The sequence below is a fragment of the Bos grunniens genome, chromosome 13 (genome assembly GCF_055505025.1).
Source record: "Bos grunniens cultivar Pamir isolate PY7600 chromosome 13, Bosgru_T2T1.0, whole genome shotgun sequence".
Lineage (NCBI taxonomy): Eukaryota > Metazoa > Chordata > Mammalia > Artiodactyla > Bovidae > Bos > Bos grunniens.
The window spans coordinates 61,656,041-61,675,813 of record NC_141177.1 but is presented as its reverse complement, the minus strand read 5'-3'; positions in this window follow the sequence as shown (position 1 = coordinate 61,675,813).

The window sequence follows — 19,773 nt, the reverse complement described above, 5'->3', positions numbered from 1 at the left end:
CAGGAAACGAGGATAAAAGAACTCCTGGTGGAAGTGTTCATTGGTGTAACCGCCATAGAGAGCAGTGTGGTGGAATCTTGACAAACTGAAAAATTGTTCCTTGTGCTTTGGAAATTCCATAATCAGATACATTTCTAGGTAAACTCTTCTTAATATACACAAGTAGACCTCAAAATAGCTGGTGTTGAATAAGACCCAGTGTGGTAGCTCTTATAACAATCACCCAAGAGACAGATGGGTTTTATTGTAGATGAATTGCTGCAAGTTGGGTAGGATACTAAACTCATGTGGCTAACACATGGACAGTCAGGATCCCACCCAGGCAGGCACCCTTGCTGGGAACCCCTAGTCTAGACTGCCTCCGATGGTATCCTTGCATGCCTGTGTGCTAAGTCTCTTCAGTCATGTCTGACTCTTTGTGACTCTACAGACCATAGTCTGCCAGGCTCTTCTGTCCATGAGGTTCTCCAGGCAAGAATATGGAGTGGGATTCATGCCCACCTCCAGGGAATCTTCCCAACCCAGGGATCGAACTGTCTTCTCTTACGCTTCCTGCATTGGCAGGCAGGTTCTTTACCACTAGCACCACCTGGGGAGACCAGTGGTATCCTTATTGGCGCTGAATTGTGTCCTCCCCAAAATCCATATGCTGAAATCCTAACCCAATATGTCTCACAATGAGACTGCATTTAAAGATAGGGTCTTTAAAGAGATAGTTTCATTTTGTCATAGGGGTGGGCCCTGATCCAGTATGATTGGTGTGATTTTAAGAAAAAGGAAAGACACCAGGGATGTACGTGCACAGAGGAAAGGCCACCTGGGAACACAGAGAAGTCAGACCCAAGCCAAGGAGGGATTTCAAGAAAAACCAAACCTGATGACACTTTTTTCTTGAACTTTCAGCCTCTAGAATTGTGGGAAAATAAATTTGTTATTTAAGACACCTAGCTATGGTGTTTTGTTTGGTAGCCATACAAACTGTATGTATATAATAGAGATACTTAAAAAGATAAACACAGATTCTCTATTAGTAATAATGAGCTATAAGAAACACACCCAATAACCAGCTACAGGAAGGCAGTATGTTGATGTGCTGGAGCCCTGTAATGGTGGTAAACAGGATGGGCTGGATCTTGATGCAGTAAGAGTAGATCTCAAAAGCCATGTTAAATGAACAAAGGTGAAGAATGATATATCAAGTATGAAACCATTTATGTGACTTTAAAACATGCTAACCCAACACACTTGTATAAATCAAAATAAACACATGATATGATTTTTCCATATCATGTGGGATTGTCCCACAAGACAAGAAAGAAATGCATCCGGGCATGCAGGACAAGCAGGAGTTGTAGCTTACTTGGCAGAATAAAGTTTACCAGACATATTAAGTAATAGACGATGTCTTTAAACATATATGAAATGTTAATAGTTGCCATTCTGGGCTATGGTTATGCAAGCATTGTTATTTCTTAAACTCAACATAGTCTTAGAAAAAGAATATTCTAATTCAGAGGTCCTCAGCCTCCAAGATCTAATGCCTAATGATCTGAGGTGGAGCTGATGGCATAATAATAGAAATAAAGGGCACAGTATATGTAATGTGCTCGAATCATCCTGAAACCACCACCCCCACCCTGCTCCGTGGAAGAATTGTCTTCCACAAAACCGGTCCCCAGTGCCAAATGGTTAGATTCTAACTAGTGTTAGATAAGAGTGGTTCAGACATTCCTGAGGAGACATGAAACATACAGGCTTGGTCTCTCGGGTAGTCTGTGGTATAAAATATGCAAGTGCTCAGAATAACGCCCAGTACACTTAGCCTTCCACTATGGATTTGCTCCTAGGATTATTATAACATAGTTATCCTAGGATTCGAAATAATACATGAAAAACATGTGGCACTCAATTGGAATTTTATAAGCAACAACTCTCCAGCGCTAATTAAGAATACTGGATGATTTGAGAAAGAGAGGAAAGTTGGCTGTAAAATTAATATGAGCCATCATGGATCCAAAAGATCTGGATGAATCCTCTTTCCCAGGCCTTAAACTCTGTTCTCATCTTTTAATCAGGCTTCTCCAGATGTATGGCATTAACTCTCTTGCTGTCCCCAAAGTTGCCTTTCACACATGAAAATGACATCAGTCTCTGTTACCAAAAAAAAAAGAGGTTCAAAACCTCCAAATGAGAATGTACTGATCCAAGCAGCCCATGTTGGATCCTTCTGGGATTAGTTTGAGGTGCTGCAAGTTGTTGAAAGCTGATAAGTCTCTCTGAGAAGTCGTCATTTACAATGCCCCTGTGGCCTGGCAGAGTCAATGCAGCCTTCAGCAGCCCCTAATTATCTCCTGGAAGTAGTCTGAGCTCTGGGATAACCGGACTGACTAAGAACACACGAAGAGGTGAGGCTGCTAATTACCCCCAAAGAGCATTTTTGGCTTCTTGTTGGTGTGGCTGAACTATACGCCAGACCTGACTCTGGCATTCTTCCCTGTGACCTGCTGATCCAAAGTTCAATCCCCAGATTTAAATGCATGGATCAATGGGAGATTAAAAGAAATCCAGATAGAAACACAGTTGGAGATTCCAAGTTCAGATAAAAATGAATTTATCCCCCTGTAGAACTCCAATCCGTTCTACACACATTCTGCTAGTAACTTAAAAATGACACAGATAAAATTTCGAAGCCCAGCAATTATCACATGCAGAGAATAGTGAAGCAGTTGAAACATAGACACCATAGCCGAACTATCTGCTTTGCTGTCTGCATCTCTATCCCTTGCCACACAGCCGTGAGATATTTATGCAACTTCTTGGTTCTTCAGTTTACTTATCAGAAACACAAGGATAGTCAAATCGCTTGTTTCTGGGATTGTTATAAGTCTTCATGACAAAACAAGCACCTAGAACACTGCTAGGTGTTCAAGGTCTATATGAGTGTTAGCTTTTGTTATTACTATATGAAATCTAGGAAAATAGTACCAGTGAACCTCTTTGTGGGGTAGGAATAGAGACGCAGATGTAGAGAATGGACTTGTGGACCCAGCGAGGGAAGGATAGGGTAGGATGAATTGAGAAAGTAACATTGACATACACACACTACCATGTGGAAAATAGATAGGTAGTGGGAAGCGGCTGTATAGCACAGGGAATCCAGTCTGGTGCTCTGTGACGATCCAGTTGCTCAGTCGTGTCCAACTCTTTGTGATCCCCATGGACTGCAGCACACCAGGCCTCCCTGTCCATCACCAACTCCTGGAGTTTACCCAAACTCATGTCCATTGAGTCGGTGATGCCATCCAACCATCAAATCCTCTGTCATCCCCTTCTTCTCCCGCCTATAATCTTTCCGAGCATCAGTGTATTTTCAAATGAGTCAGCTCTTCATATCAGGTGGCCAAAGTATTGGAGTTTCAGCTTCAACATCAGTCCTTCCAATTAATATTAAGGACTGATCTCCTTTGGATGGACTGGTTGGATCTCCTTGCAGTCCGAGGGACTCTCAAGAGTCTTCTCCAATACCACAGTTCAAAAGCATCAATTCTTCAGTGCTCAACTTTCTTTATAGTCCAACTCTCACATTCCTACCTGACTACTAGAAAAACTATAGCCTTGACTAGATCTTTGTTGACAAAGTAATGTTTCTTCTTTTTAATATGTTGCCTAGGTTGGTCATAACTTTCCTATCAAGGAGTAAGCATCTTTTAATTTCAAATTTCATGACTGCAGTCACCATTTGCAGTGATTTTGAAGGCCCCAAAAATAAAGTCAGCCACTGTTTCCCCATCTATTTGCCATGAAGTGATGGAGCCAGATGCCATAATCTTAGTTTTCTAAATGTTGAACTTTAAGCCAACTTTTTCACTCTCCTCTTTCATTTTCATCAAGAGGCTCTTTAGTTCTTTTTCACTTTCAGCCATAAGGGTGGTGTCATCTGCATATCTGGGGTTATTGATATTTCTCCCAGCAATCTTGCTTCCAGCTTGGCTTCATTCGGCCCAGCATTTTGCTTGATGTACTCTGTATATAAGTTAAATAAGCAGGGTGACAATATACAGCCTTGACGTGCTCCTTTTCCTACTTAAACCAGTCTGTTGTTCCATGTCCAGTTCTAACTGTTGCCTCCTGACCTGCATACAGATTTCTCAGGAGGCAGGTCAGGTGGTCTGGTATTCCCATCTCTTTAAGAATTTTCCACAGTTTGTGGTGATCCACACAGTCAAAGGTTTTCGTGTAGTCAGTAAAGCAGAAATAGATGTTTTTCTGGAACTCTCTTGCTTTTTCAATGATCCAGTGGATATTGGCAATTTGATCTCTGGTTCCTCTGCCTTTTCTAAAACCAGCTTGAACATCAGGAAGTTCACAGTTCACATACTGTTGAAGCCTGGCTTGGAGAATTTTGAGCATTACTTTACTAGTGTGTGAGATGAATGCAAGTATGTGGTAGTTTGAACGTTCTTTGGCATTGCCTTTCTTTGGGATTGGAATGAAAATTGACCTTTTCCAGTCCTGTGGCCACTGCTGAGTTTTCCAAATTTGCTGGCATATTGAGTGCAGCATTTTCACAGCATCATCTTTTAGGATTTGAAATAGCTCAACTGGAATTCCATCACCTTCACTAGCTTTGTTTGTAGTGCTGCTTCCTGAAGCCCACTTGACTTCACATTCCAGGGTGTCTGGTTCTAGGTGAGTGATCATGATTATCTGGGTCATGAAGCTCTTTTTTATATAGTTCTTCTGTGTATTTTTGCCACCTCTTCTTAATATCTTCTGCTTCTGCTAGGTCCATACCATTTCTGTGCTTTATTGTGCCCATCTTTGCATGAAATGTTCCCTTGGTATCTCTAGTTTTCTTGAAGAGATCTCTAGTCTTTCCCATTCTGTTTTCCTCTATTTCTTTGCGTTGATTGCTGAGAAAAGCTTTCTTATTTCTCCTTTCTATTCTTTGGAACCCTGCATTCAAATGGATATATCTTTCATTTTCTCCTTTGCTTTTCACTTTTCTTTTCACAGCTATTTGTAAGGCCTCCTCAGACAGCCATTTTGCTTTTGCATTTGTTTTTCTTGGGGATGGTCTTGATCCCTGCCTCCTGTACAATGTCACGAAACCCTGTCCATAGTTCATCAGGCACTCTGTCTATCAGATCTAGTCCCTTGAATCTATTTGTCACTTCCTGTGTATAATCGTAAAGGATTTGATTTAGGTCATACCTGAATAGTCTAGTGGTTCTCCCTACTTCAATTTAAGTCTGAATTTGGCAATAAGGAATTCATGATCTGAGCCACAGTCAGCTTCCAGTCTTGTTTTTACTGACTGTATAGAGCCACTCCATCTTTGGCTGCAAAAAATTCAATCAATCTGATTTCAGTATTGACCATCTGGTGACGTTCCTGTGTAGAGTCTTCTGTTGTATTGTTGGAAGAGGGTGTTTGCTATGACCAGTGCGTTCTCTTGGCAAAACTCTATTAGCCTTTGCCCTGCTTCATTCTGTACTCGAAGGCCACATTTGCCTGTTACTCCGGGTATTTCTTCACTTCCTACTTTTGCATTCCAGTCCCCTAGAATGAAGAGGACATCTTTGGGGGTGTTAGTTCTAGGTCTTGTAGGTCTTCATAGAACTGTTCAACTTCAGCTTCTTCAGCATAACTGGTTGGGGCATAGACTTGGATTACTGTGATATTGAATGGTTTGCCTTAGGAAACGAACAAACATCATTTTATAGTTTCTGAGATTGCATCCAAGTACTGCTTTTTGGACTCTTTGTTTGATTATGATGGCTACTTCATTTCTTCTAAGGGATTCTTGTCCACAGTAGTAGATATAATGTTCATCTGAGTTAAAGTCACCCATTCTAGTCCATTTTAGTTCGCTGATTCCTAAAATGTTGACGTTCAGTCTCACCATCTCCTGTTTGACCACTTCCAATTTGCTTTGATTCATGGGCCTAACATTCCTTGGATGTTACCGCTGCCCCTCCTGACCTTGAACATGGAATAGCTCCTCTAGGCCCTCCTGCGCCTGCGCAGCCACCACTCCTCGAACATGGGGTAGCTCCTCCCGGCCGCTGCCCCTGACCTGGATATGCGGTAAATCATCTTGGCCACCGCCCCTCAGCCATGCGGTCCTCCCGGCTTCTGCCCCTGACCTCGGACGTGGGGTAGCTCCTCTCAGAGTACATCATGAGAAACACTGGGCTGGAAGAAGCACAAGCTGGAATCAAGATTGCCGGGAGAAATATCAATAACCTCAGACATGCAGATGACACCACCCTTATGGCAGAAAGTGAAGAGGAACTAAAAAGCCTTTTGATGAAAGTGAAAGTGGAGAGTGAAAAAGTTGGCTTAAAGCTCAACATTCAGAAAACTAAGATCACGGCATCTGGTCTCATCACTTCATGGGAAATAGATGGGGAAACAGTGGAAACAGTGTCAGACTTTGTTTTTTGGGGCTCCAAAATCACTGCAGATGGTGACTGCAGCCATGAAATTAAAGACGCTTACTCCTTGGAAGGAAAGTTATGACCAACCTAGATAGCATATTCAAAAGCAGAGACATTACTTTGCCAACAAAGATCCATCTAGTCAAGGCTATGGTTTTTCCAGTGGTCATGTATGGATGTGAGAGTTGGACTGTGAAGAAGGCTGAGCGCGGAAGAATTGATGCTTTTGAACTGTGGTGTTGGAGAAGACTCTTGAGAGTCCCTTGGACTGCAAGGAGATCCAACCAGTCCATTCTGAAGGAGATGAGCCCTGGGATTTCTTTGGAAGGAATGATGCTAAAGCTGAAATTCCAGTACTTTGGCCACCTCATGCGAAGAGTTGACTCATTGGAAAAGACTCTGATGCTGGAAGGGATTGGGGGCAGGAGGCGAAGGGGACGACAGAGGATGAGATGGCTGTATGGCATCACTGACTTGATGGACGTGAGTCTGAGTGAACTCCAGGAGTTGGTGATGGACAGGGAGGCCTGGCGTGTTGTGATTCATGGGGTTGCAAAGAGTTGGACGCAACTGAGCGACTGAACTGGACTGAACTGAACATTCCAGGTTCCCATGTAATATTGCTCTTTACAGCATTGGACCTTGCTTCCATCACCAGTCACATCCACAGCTGGGTGTTGTTTTTGCTTGGCTCCGTCTCTTCATTCTTTCTGGAGTTGTTTCTCCACTGATCTCCTACTGACCTGGGCACCTACTGACCTGAGGAGTTCATCTTTCAGTGTCGTATCTTTTTGCCTTTTCATACTGTTCATGGTGTTCTCAAGGCAAGAATCTGAAGTGGTTTGCTGTTCCCTTCTCCAATGGACCATGTTTTGTCAGAACTCTCAGTTATGGCTGATTTTCATTGTACAGCAGAAACCAACACAGCCTTGTAACGCAATCATCCTCCTATATAAAATAAAACAAAATAAAATAAAAAACACATCTAAACACAAACACAGCAATAAAATTTGAAAACAGCCATTCCTACTGTCTATCTCCACTTTTGTTCAGCATCACTGGTCTTCGGAGGCTTTTCAAGTTGAGTACTGATTGAGTGCTCTTGCTATTGTCTGTCTCTCTAACCAGAGTGTGATTCCCCCAAGACACTTCTGTGGTCTCCTCTCGCATCTTATTCTAGTCTTTGCTTAAAATTCATGTCCTCAGATACAACCTTACTGGAAACACCACATCTCTGGCCTGTCACACTCTATCCCTATTCTTGCTCTATGTCTTTCCCTCTTGTTTTTACTAAATGGAATTTCTATTGTATGCCTATTGATTTACTTCTTCTATTTCTCTCTCATATGCAAAAGGGCAGGTACCTGTTCTGTCTTGCTTCTTAAGAAGAGTGTTTGCCTAGGACACAGACAATAAGAAAACATATTAAGTGAAGGGATGAATGAATAAGCTGTACCTACATCCCCAGAATTTCTCTGGTTCCTATCTTTTCTAAATCCAGTAGTTGTTCAGCTTTTCACTTTATTTTTCTAATGTATTTTTTCTCTTTCTTTCTTTCTGTTTTGTTACATTTAAAGAATTTAAGTTTCTGATGCTAAAGAACCCCAACTGACAGAGACCAGTGCAAAAGTACCTTTAACATTTTTCTCATGAAGCATTTCACAGCAGTTCTGGCATGTAAGTAGCACAGAATTTGTATGAATTTTTATCCCTTTCTTTTCCCACTCCCTTCTAGCTAAACCTCGGGGATGGCTGCAGTAGACCAGAAGATATATCTGGTAGTCCTAGGCACACAGTAGGTGTTCAAAAGTAGTAGTTGAACATTCCATTGGAACTGAAAATGACTACTGAAGTACTGCCCACACCTCTAGAAAAACTCTATTTCCCTGGTACAAGAGTTGGGACTTGGCAGGTGGCTGAGAAATGGCATCCCCAACCTGGCATATGGGAGGGTAGGGATATAAATACTGCTTTTATCAAGAAGATATACCAACCTCCTCTTCCTTCTCTGCCATTAATTAAGATATTTGAGCTGGGTCTTAAGGAAGACATTTGCTTTGTGAAAAAGAGAGAGGACATCCCGAGCAGACAGCTGACCTACTTTCTCAGGGCTGAATTACATAATGCACTATCACACACTCAGTAACTTAAAACAAAGGAAATGTATTCTTTCATGGTGCTGGGGGCCAGAAATCTAAAATCAAGGCATTGGTAGGGCTAGATTGTTACGGAGGCTCTCAAGGAAAATCCACGTCTTGTCTCTCTCCTGGCTTCTGACAACTTCCAGCAATCCTTGGTGTTCGGTGGCTTGTAGGTGCATTACCTACAATGCATCTCTCTCCATCTTCACACAGCCTTCTTCTGTTTGTCTCTGCATTTTGTCTCTTACAGGCCACCTATCGTGGATTTGGAGCCTGCCCTAATCCAGAAAGATCTAAAGATCCTTATCTTAACGACATCTCCAAGGATTCCTCTTCCAAAGTAGGGTGAGTTCTGAGGTCCCAGGGGGAAGTATATTTGAGGGGGCCACAATTTAGAGGGCACACTGCAATGTGTAGAGACATAAAATGTCTGACACGGTTGTGGGTGGCAAGACAGGCCATCTGGCAGGGAGGTTTGGTGCTACTGTGGCCAGTGGAGATGAGACTGGGGTGGCGTTCGTTGCAGACTGGGAAGAACCTTGGCATTCTTCTGTGAGTAACAGGGACTCAAGAAGATTGTCAGCAAGACAGTGATGTGCTCTGACTCTTTTGGGGGCTTGTGACTCTGAACAGGAAGATGGACCAGACTGAAGAGAAACTAATGTTATGAGCCGCAGTGATTGCTGGGAAAATCCTGGAGGAGCCCCTGGCTTCCGGGTAGTTCTGCTGCAGAGAAACAGGCAAAGCTCTAAAGCAAGTTATCATTTGAGCTGAGAATTTACTCCTACATGACATGCTCAGGAGCTCAGTTGTTTCTGACTCTTTGCAGCCCCATTCCATGGGGCTGTAGTCTGCCAGAATTCTCTGCCCATGGAATATTCCAGGCAAGACTACTGGAGTAGGGTGCCATTTCCCCTCCAGGGGATCTTCTCAACCCACGGATAGAACCCACATCTCTTGCATCTCCTACATCAGCAGGCAGTTTCTTTACCATGAGCACCACTGGGGAAGCCCCACATTACTCCCACAGCTGCTTCCAATTTTGTTTACCTCAGACCCATCAACACATTCTAACTAAATCTAGAAAATAAATACAACCCTTTTGACTTTAAATTAATGGGCAAATGCAAAACCAGTGTTTAAAGTTATATCTATTTTTGACAGATCAAATGTTGAATAAGACTATTGATATCCAATAGGTTGAACAATTAATATCAATTGATGTAAATGATGAAATAAGTCACTACCTTGTATTAACTATTTCCAATACAAGTTCATGCTTCTGATCAGCTGCTTATACAAACACATAATCAACAAGAGGTTCATGAAATGATTGCCCGGCTCCCTCCTTTATTACCAGCACAAATGCCTAGCATTTGCCAGCTGCATGATGAAACTTCCAATTGCATTTAAATTATGATATTCAAATGCTTAAAATTTCATGTTGTCAAAAAACAGCAACATTATCAAAGGGAAATGAGTATGATATAAATATATACTCACTTTTAGAAAAATGCACAGCATTTCATTTCCATAATAATCACCAAGTTCTCTTGTAGAAAACCACATTTCATGTTAAGAAGACTAGTTCTGTTCACTTAGAGATTTTTGCAGAGCAGAGTTGGGGTGGTTTCAATTCTGGGCAAATACTTTATTTTCAGAGAACTGCTTTTTTCAATTTCATTTCTAAGAAACACACTTTCTTTTTAAAAGAATTTTAATGCTCTCTTGCTCCTCAGACCATTCATCTTTTAGAACATTAATTGCAGTTGTTTTATTTCATTGTTTGTGTTTCATTTAGCTGCCTTAATAACTTAAGAAAACTTATGCAAACACATTCATAATTACTTCAGAGTTCAGCTCTTTTGCTTTCAAGTTTCCACAGTTTCAGGACTGTGTGAAAAAAAAAAATTCAGTTTGTCACATTCATTATAAATCCTACATTTGGCAAATATTTATGTGTACATATGTCTATTGAGTTTTCTCCCTGAAACTTCTTTACCTTTTCTCCTTTAACGCTAATATTCATTTTAATTCTGATAGTTTCATGTCAGCTTCTCTAATCAGGTTTCATTTAGATGCAGATTAATAATAAATTTTTCATGAGGCTATAAGATGCTTACAAAATCCATCATCTCTGCATTTTGATACTAAAGCTAAAAAATGATGAGTAATTAAAAACAGATGTTTTTATTTCTTTTGGAAAATCCAAAATGTCCACGGATTGATGAATATACCAGACTATGAAGGTTTAGAACAGTGTTATCTGTATGGTGGACAAGGGCGGGATGGGAGCAGCGTGGAGGAGGAACATGTGGGGAATTCTAGATGATTTCTCTCATTCTATTACACTGGGTGAAAAATACAGGCATAACCTCACTATATTGCACTTTTCCCATAGTGCATTTTTTTTACAAACTGAAGTTTTGTAGCAACCATACATCAACCAAGTCTATTAGTACCCTTTTCAACAGCATTTGCTCACTTCACTTCTCTGTGTCACATTTTAATTATTTCCACAGTATTTCAAGCATTTTTATTATTACTATATTTATTTGTTACGTGATCTGTGATCAGTGATCTTTGATGGTACCATTGTGATTGTTTTGGCATTTTTTGGCAATAAAGTATTTTTTAATTAAGGTGTGTACTTTTTTTTTTGGACATAATGCTACTGCAGACTTAATAGACTACAGTATCATGGAGGCATAACTTTTACATGCACCAAGAAACCAAGAAGTTCGTGTGTCTCACTTTATTGCGATATTTATTTTATAGTGGTGGTCTGGAACTGAACCCAAAATATCTCTGAGCTAAATATAAATATGACTGTATGTGTTTTTTTCTTAATATTTGGTTTAGTTACATCACTTGTTTTATAAATGTGTGTTTGTATCTATTCAATATTTAGTAAAAATAAAAAGAAGAACCAACTTGTACCAGATGGGGAAGTGTCCTAGGCCCTTCACCTTATTTCTTATTGGTATCCTCTTTTTGTTTGTCCAAGTTTGTTTGGTTACTTTTCTTCCGTTACATTTAGCTCTTTGTTCTCTTCTTATACAAAGACCATCGTTATATTATCTCACTGGCATCTGCAGTATAGATCAGTTATCTGCAATCTCAAAAGTCAATATGTATACAAAATTGAAATATTTCTGAGGCATAAATTTGAAAACAGCACCCACTTACCTTGTGAGTGAACTTAACCACTTGTTCAACAGTCACATTTCCAAGAGGTTTTGTTGTTCCTGACACTTGGTTTCAGAGGCAGTGACACTCAGCATCCTTTATAGCATTTAATGGAGTAAATTATGAGCTATAATTGCATTTATATATTTGGGAATGTACCTCTCACAGCACTAATTGCTGAAAATTATTTGTTTCTGAATCTACACACCCTCCAGATTTTTTAAAAATTATATTTTAAAAAATATCCCGCACTGAGCTGATCCCCCAGGCATTTTAACCTCTCCACAGGAGGTAGCCTAGAATTTTACTGTTATAACGTTGGAAGCCCAGTAGAGTCGGGTGCACAGTCAGGCATGTATTTTGTGGCTGGAGATCATTGACTTTTCCTCTGCTCACCTAAGAGAGAAGGGAGGAGAGAATATATTTTCTTGCCCTTTCCCATTCAGAAAACTTGCCTTCTGGGCTCAGAAAAACGCAGTGACTGAGTGAGCCTTGTGAAAATCCTGGTTAAAGCTGACCTTCTCCCCCATCTCATTAAAATCTTACTTCCTTTGGGATGACCTTTGAGGAGATGTACAATATGTCATTTATATAGCAGTTTCAAAGGAGGAAGTAAAGGGACTTCCCTGGTGGTCCGGTGGTTAAAACATCACCTTCCAATTTAGGGGTTGTGGGTTCAATTCCTGATCAGGGAATTAAGACCCCATGTGGTTCATGGCCAAAAAGCCAGAGCATAAAACAGAACCAATACTGTAACAAAATCAATAAAGACTTTTAAAATGTCCCACATTAAAAAATTTTTTTTAAAAGAGAGAAAGTAAAAGCCAAAATAGACATTGATAAAATCTCTATCCTTCCTGGCAGTTGATTGATATGGCAGTTGACAGTCATAACAGGAGGTAATATATTCATAAATAAACATTGAGGTGGGAAACCAAAAAGAGAGGATGGGATGGAAACTTCCTTCCACTTTTTGCTCCAAAATAATGGAGACAGCGCTGATAGCTTCTGTGTTTGGTCCTGACCTTGGAGCTTTACATGTGCTTAGAGCAGAGTGGGACACTGGCACAGATGAATGAGGAAGGCTCTATTGTTATTTTATTGAGGATGATACTGTGGAAAATGAGGCCCAGAGGGATTAAATAAACTGCTGAAGGTGGAACCAGGATCAGAGATGCAGGCAGTGAACCACTCTGTCAGTAAATCTCGTCCCCGCCTTCTTCATTTCTCCATGGAAAGGGTAGAGACTGGGAGTGAGCCAGGACCAACCAGAGGGCAACCCTGAGATGTTGACACAGTCTGGAAAAAACACTCAATCCTCACGGAACATGACCTAAAGTCCCAAACAGGAAACGCTGAGACCAGAAGGAAAAACTAGCTTTTCACTTTCCCTAGTCATTCTCCTGTGGTGTATTTCCTAAAAGACTAGACCTGGAATTCAGGTCAGACTCAATGGACATCTGATTCCTACCATGATGAGGTCTCCTTACACTAAATTCACCACGTGCTTTCATTTTTACATAATGAAATGATTTCATTGGCATTAATATTATCTACTGATGGAATAACCAGTATGTGATTATCTAAACTTCTATTTTGATCTTTTTGCTATTTGTTATTTTTGACATTTTGTATTTTGATATTTTTCCCACAAACACAGATATTTCAGAGGAAATCATCAATCTGAGTACCATGTTGCTTTACATTCTGTTGAATCTCTTTCTCATTCTTATCCAGCTTTCATCTCTCTGGTTTAATTGGAGGGAGTGTGGTGAATATTGCCATTTTCCTGTTCAAATCCTTTAAAAGATTTCCTATCACCTATGGGATTGGACTGGTGGCTCAGACTGTAAAGCGTCTTGTCTACAATGCGGGAGACCTGGGTTCGATCCCTGGGTCGGGAAGATCCTCTGGAAAAGGAAATGGCAATCCACTCCAGTAGTATTGCCTGGAAAATCCCATGGATGGAGGAGTCTGGTAGGTTACAGTCCATGGGGTCCCAAAGAGTCGGACACGACTAAGCGACTTCACTTACTTCACTTACTTATGGGATTAAACTCACCCTTATTATCCTGGTGGAGCTGACTTTCTTTCTAGACCAATGGACAAGTCAGTCCGCCCTGCAAGTAATTAAAGTCTACATTCTCATGCATGGAGAAAATTTCATGTAGGCTTTTCAGGACTGTTGTTCCAGTTTCTATCAGCAAGGTCTCCAAAAATCTCAGACATAAAAATCAAGGTCATGTAACCTATTGATATCATCATTCAACATTGTCTTCACTGATGCAGCTGTATCGTCATGATTTTATCTACATGAACTTAGTGAGTTCTACACACAATTCCCCAGGCAGTACATCATTTGACCTTTACTGATGCTAGTTTTTCTGTTTGAAATTGCCAGCCACCTTTGTATATACATATACATATACATATATATATAATTCATCATCTGGACTTCCTGGTGTCTGAGTGGTAAAGAATCCGTCTGCCAATGAAGGAGAGGTGAGCTCCATCCCTGGGTTGGGAAGATCCCCTGGAGAAGGAAATGGCTACTCACTCCAGTATCCTTGCCTGGGAAATCCCATGGACAGAGTAGCCTGGTGGGCTACGGTCCACAGGGTCGCAAAAGAGTTAGACACGACTTAGCAACTAAAACAACAATAACATAACTATCTAGAGAGGACAGTCATCATGCATGTAGCTCCTTAACGATTCGGGACACACTTCCTCTGTTTGAGAGTAGCCCACATTATGAATTCCACTCCCTAAAGTAAGAAACTAATGGATTCTTTTGGATTTCTTTGCTTCCAGGGTCCAGGCATGGGACCCAGCTCCTGCCGTGTGTGTGTGTGTGTGTGTGTGTGTGTGTGTGTGTGTGTGTATGAGCGCGCGCTCACTCAGCCATGCCGACTCTTTGTGACCTCATGGACCCTGCAGGAGCAATTTAGTGAACATGGCGCCCTCTCTCGGCAGCTGAGTGGTAGAACCTGCGAGGTCTGCAGTGGCTGGGGTACGTTTGAGAGGCAGGCAGTCCTTCAGTAGAGTGTGGTTTAAGCTAAACCCTGAAGAATGAGAATGAGCAAAGTATGGGAAGAATCTGGAGAAGAGACTCCCAGGCGTGGGGAAGAGCAAATGCCCAGTTATGAGCTCTCAGCCAAAGATGAATGAGGAGACTTTGGAATCACCCCAGGGGAAAACCACAGTGATGATTAAAGGATTGTGAATATGAGTCATAGATGAAGGGGAGTGACCAGCTAGCCTTCATCTCCCTCCTAGAAAAAAGAGGAAATTAGAAAATAAAGGATTTCATCTAGTGTGTTTTTCTTTTTGAAGACAAATAACCTGTGAGCACCCTCTGTTAAGCTGACCGGATCCTGAGTCTGGTCTGAGGTGGATCAGCTGTACAGTTCATTAAATGGGAACCTTCGTAGACCAAACCTCGGAGAGCGCAGCTTGTGTTGGCTACATTTAAACACTTGGGAAAACTACAAAATTCCAGGTCCTGGACATCAACAGTCCTGTGGGATAAAACCAGCAGTGTGTGCCCAGTTTAGCATGGCAAGAAAGGAAAGGTCCAAATTCACACTTTTAAATGGATAATAAACACACACCCCATGTGACGTGACGTACTTGATGAATAAAATTGTAAGATACTTAAAGTATAAACATGATGATTTGATATCTGTCTACTTTAGGGGGTAAAAGAACCCCCCCTCCCCATATTGAGTAAATTAACACAGGCAAGCTGTTGTCAACGTGCCTTGGGTCAGAGGGATTCTGAGAATAAGAGAATAAAATAAAAAGATGGATGCAGGTGTGTGCCAGGGGTCCAGTGGGTCTGTGTCCCCGCTGAGGATCCCCAATCTGGAAACACCCAATCTTATAAAGAGGTTCTACAAGCAAACCTGCTTAAACTTTACCCCAAAGGGAGATATCATTTTAGTACACTATTTATGATACACATCTGCCCTCTGACCCAGATGGAGATACTCTTGTCTAATTTCTGAGGTGTTTGCTATACGAACATCCTTCAAAAGGTAGTCTTAAACAAATGCTGTCACCAGCACACTATCACCATGGAGAACTGCCCCACAAAACAAGGTAGAAAAGGTATAAAACAATGAAAGGAAGAGATATATGAATTAGGGAGAAGAAATAGAAATAGGATTTAACACAGGATATCTCTATAGATTGGGGCTTCCCTGGTGGCTCACTAGTAAAAAAAAAAAACAAAACCCACCTGCCAATGCAGGAGATATGGGTTCAATCCAAGGGTCAGAAAGACCCCCTTGAGAAGGAAATGATAATCCACTCCAGTATTCTTGCCTGGGAAATCCCATGGACAGAGGAGCCTGGAGGGTTACAGTACAGAGGGTCGCAAAACAGTAGTTCATTACTTAGCAACTAAAAGAACAACATCTCTTTAGATTGTCATACTACTAACTTTGTTAGCAACTATTCTACTTAGTACAAGATAAGCCTTGCTAATACTATATTTCCCTTCATCTGAAATATGAGTGTGTTTGATACTTGTTAGCAAAAGTTCTTTAGAGCCTTTTGCCCAGGGATGGTGACTGCAGCCATGAAATTAAAAGATCCTTGCTCCTTAGAAGAAAAGTTATGACCAAACTAGACAGAATATTAAAAAGCAGAGACATTACTTTGCCAACAAAGGTCTGTCTAGTCAAAGCTTTGGTTTTTCCAGTAGTCATGTATGGATGTGAGAGTTGGACTATAAAGAGAGCTGAGGGCTGAGGAATTGATGCTTTTGAACTGTGGTGTTGGAGAAGACTCCTGAGAGTCCCTTGGACTGCAAAGAGATTCAACCAGTCCATCCTAAATGTGATCAGTCCTGGGTGTTCATTGGAAGGACTGATGCTGAAGCTGAAACTCCAATACTTTGGCTACCTGATGCAAAGAACTGACTCATTTGGAAAGACCCTTATGCTGGCAAAGATTGAAGGTGGGAGGAGAAGGGGATGACAGAGGATGAGATGGTTGGATGGCATCACCGACTCGATGGACACAAGTTTGAATAAGCTCCGGGAGATGGTGATGGACAGGGAAGCCCGGAGTGCTGCAGTCCATGGGGTGGCAGAGTTGGACACGACTGAGCAACTGAACTGAACTGATTCAAGGAAAATAAGGAGATTATTAGATATCATTTCCACCACCATACTGGTTCCATTACTCCAATAGTCAGTAAAAACATTAAAATCTTTCACTTACCATTACTAATCAGCAGCTGAAAATTCAGTGCGTATCATTTAAGGAGCATTCCCTTAGCAATAAAAACCTCTTTACTGCTTTCTGTTAATGAAGAAGACATACAACACCTTCCCGCATGAGAGACAACAGCTGAGCAGGAGTAGAAGTGCCTCGTCTGTAAGTTCTAAACACAAGCACCAAAATGAAACTCTTGAGTCAAAAACACATCTGCCCTCTGTCTGCCCTCTATCCTCAGGCAGGACTAGTTCTCAGTGATATCTAATGATTCTCTTTAAAAAAAAAATTATTTACTTTTAGTTGAAGGATAATTGCTTTACAATATTGTGTTGGTTTCTGCCATACATCAACATGAATCAGCCATAGGTATACATATGTCCCCTCCCTCTTCAAACTCCCTCCCATATCCCACTCCATTCCACCCCTCTAGGTTGTCACAGAGCCCTGCTTTGAGTTCCCTGAGTCATACAGCAAATTCCCACCTGGCTATCTATTTTTACATATAGCTGCTGCTGCTGCTAAGTCACTTCAGTCGTGTCCGACTCTGTGTGACCCCATAGATGGCAGCCACCAGGCTCCCCCATCCCTAGGATTCTCCAGGCAAGAACACTGGAGTGAGTTGCCATTTCCTTCTCCAATGCATGAAAGTGAAAAGTGAAAGGGAAGTTGCTCAGTCGTGTCCGACTCTTCTCGACCCCATGGACTGCAGCCCACCAGGCTCCTCCGCCCATGGGGTTTTCCAGGCAAGAGGACTGGAGTGGGGTGCCATTGCCTTCTCCGTTACATATAGCAGTGTATATGTTTCCATGCTACCTTCTACATTCGTCCCACCCTTTTCTTCCCCCTTGCTGTGTCCATAGCTTCTCTTCTTAAAGACTCCCCTAAATATTTGTCACACATATAGGAATCTAAAAATCCCCCGGGCTACAAATTGAGAGCTATTATTTTGGTCTTCTCCTTCTTCAGGGCAGCTGGTTTCTGAAGTTGTCACAGCATTAGATCTGGTGCAAGTTAGGTGCACAAGGCTATGATGAGAAGCTCCCCAACCAATCTCACTCTGTGGTCCTAGAAGCAATAAGATGGGAGTTTGACTTATTCAGGTGGTAAATCTTTGAGTGTTCTTAAAGCTGCCAATCATGAATTCAGCTTGGTAAAAATTATCTGGAGAGCTTTGAAGAATGAAAAGAAACTGATGCTATATTGCCTTGAACACTACTGTAACAAGAAAAAAGGTTGAATTACTTCTGATTGAAGACACAGTTGGAATAAGTACCCTTAGAGCCATGGTTTTTCATTTCAACCTACAGGCTTTGCATTACTTTTCAAGTCTAGGCAACAGCCAACAGCTAGTTAACCACTTGTTTTGATATGCGTGTTTGTGTGTATGTTGAGAGCTGCAGAGGGGGAAGGACAAAAGGCTCTTTTGATCTGTTGAGGAAAAAATAATTTAATTTGTGCTATTTGAAGTCACTTTAAAGAGGTATTTGGATTCCTTCAATATGTATCTGCTTCAAAAAGTGAAAAATTTTTTACAAATATAAAAAGAGCTAATAATGAGTTCTGTGAATTGGACTGGAGACTCACGAAGTCACTGTTTTTTCAAATAGAAAAACTAGTTTTACTCAAACACATCTGGTTTGATTAAACTTCCCAGTGATTTAAAATTTTAAAACTGCACAAATTGACTGTCTTTAATGTTGGTCTTAATTATTATAAAATTATTAAAATTGAAAAAAACATTTTGCACACTCATTCTGGCCATGGCTAATTCCTCACCATATGGAAAAAGCAAGTGGAACTCAGGAGTAGATGTTATTTTTAATAAGAATGACAAACTGGTCCCAACATTCAGATAGTCCAGACAGTAAAGAATCTGCCTGCAATGTAGGAAATGAGGGTTCAATTCCTGAGTCTGGAAGATCCCCTGGAGAAAAGGAATGGCTCCCCAGTCCAGTATTCTTGCCTGGAAAATTCCATGGACAGAGGAGCCTGAGGGCTACAGTCTATGGGGCGCAAGAGTGGACACAACTGAGCGACTAACATTTTCACTTTCCATTTTAACTATTACTGGCCAGCAAAGGAGAGACCAAGACAGCAGGAAATCATTTTTTTTTTTCTGTACCTTAGAGAAATATTTAAGGATTTCTCAATAGTTGAGGAATACAATGAAAACAATTTGGCCGTGAAAGGAAACTCTACCTGCATTTTTTAGCAAATTATGGATCCCCATTATTCCTCTGAAGAAAAATCAAGAGAATAAAATTGTGTCTGACTGAACAAACACAATTAATTAAGGGAGAAAAAGGGGTTTTAATGTCAACAAGCTAGAAGAACGGATTTAATTCAAAGAGGTTAAGAAAATCCTGGTTGGGCTGATTTGTTTACACTGAACTTGTTGTTTGTTGGATTGAATTAGCTCTATCAGTGTTCACAGTCTGCCTGAATTGAAATTCCCGTTCTACTGTTTACTAACTGGATTCTCTTGGTTAAGATCATTGTCTAAGTCTCAGGTTTCTGTTCATCATCAGTTCAGTTCAGTCGCTCAGTCGTGTCCAACTCTTTGCAACCCCGAGGACTGCAGCAGGCCAGGCTTCCCTGTCCATCACCAACTCCCAGAGTTTACTCAAACCCATGTTCATAAAGTCGGTGATGCCATCCAACCATCTCATCCTCTGTCGTCCCCTTCTCCTCCCACCTTCAATATTTCCCAGCATCCAGGTCTTTTCAAATGAGTCAATTATTTGCATCAGGTGGCCAAAGTATTGGAGTTTCCG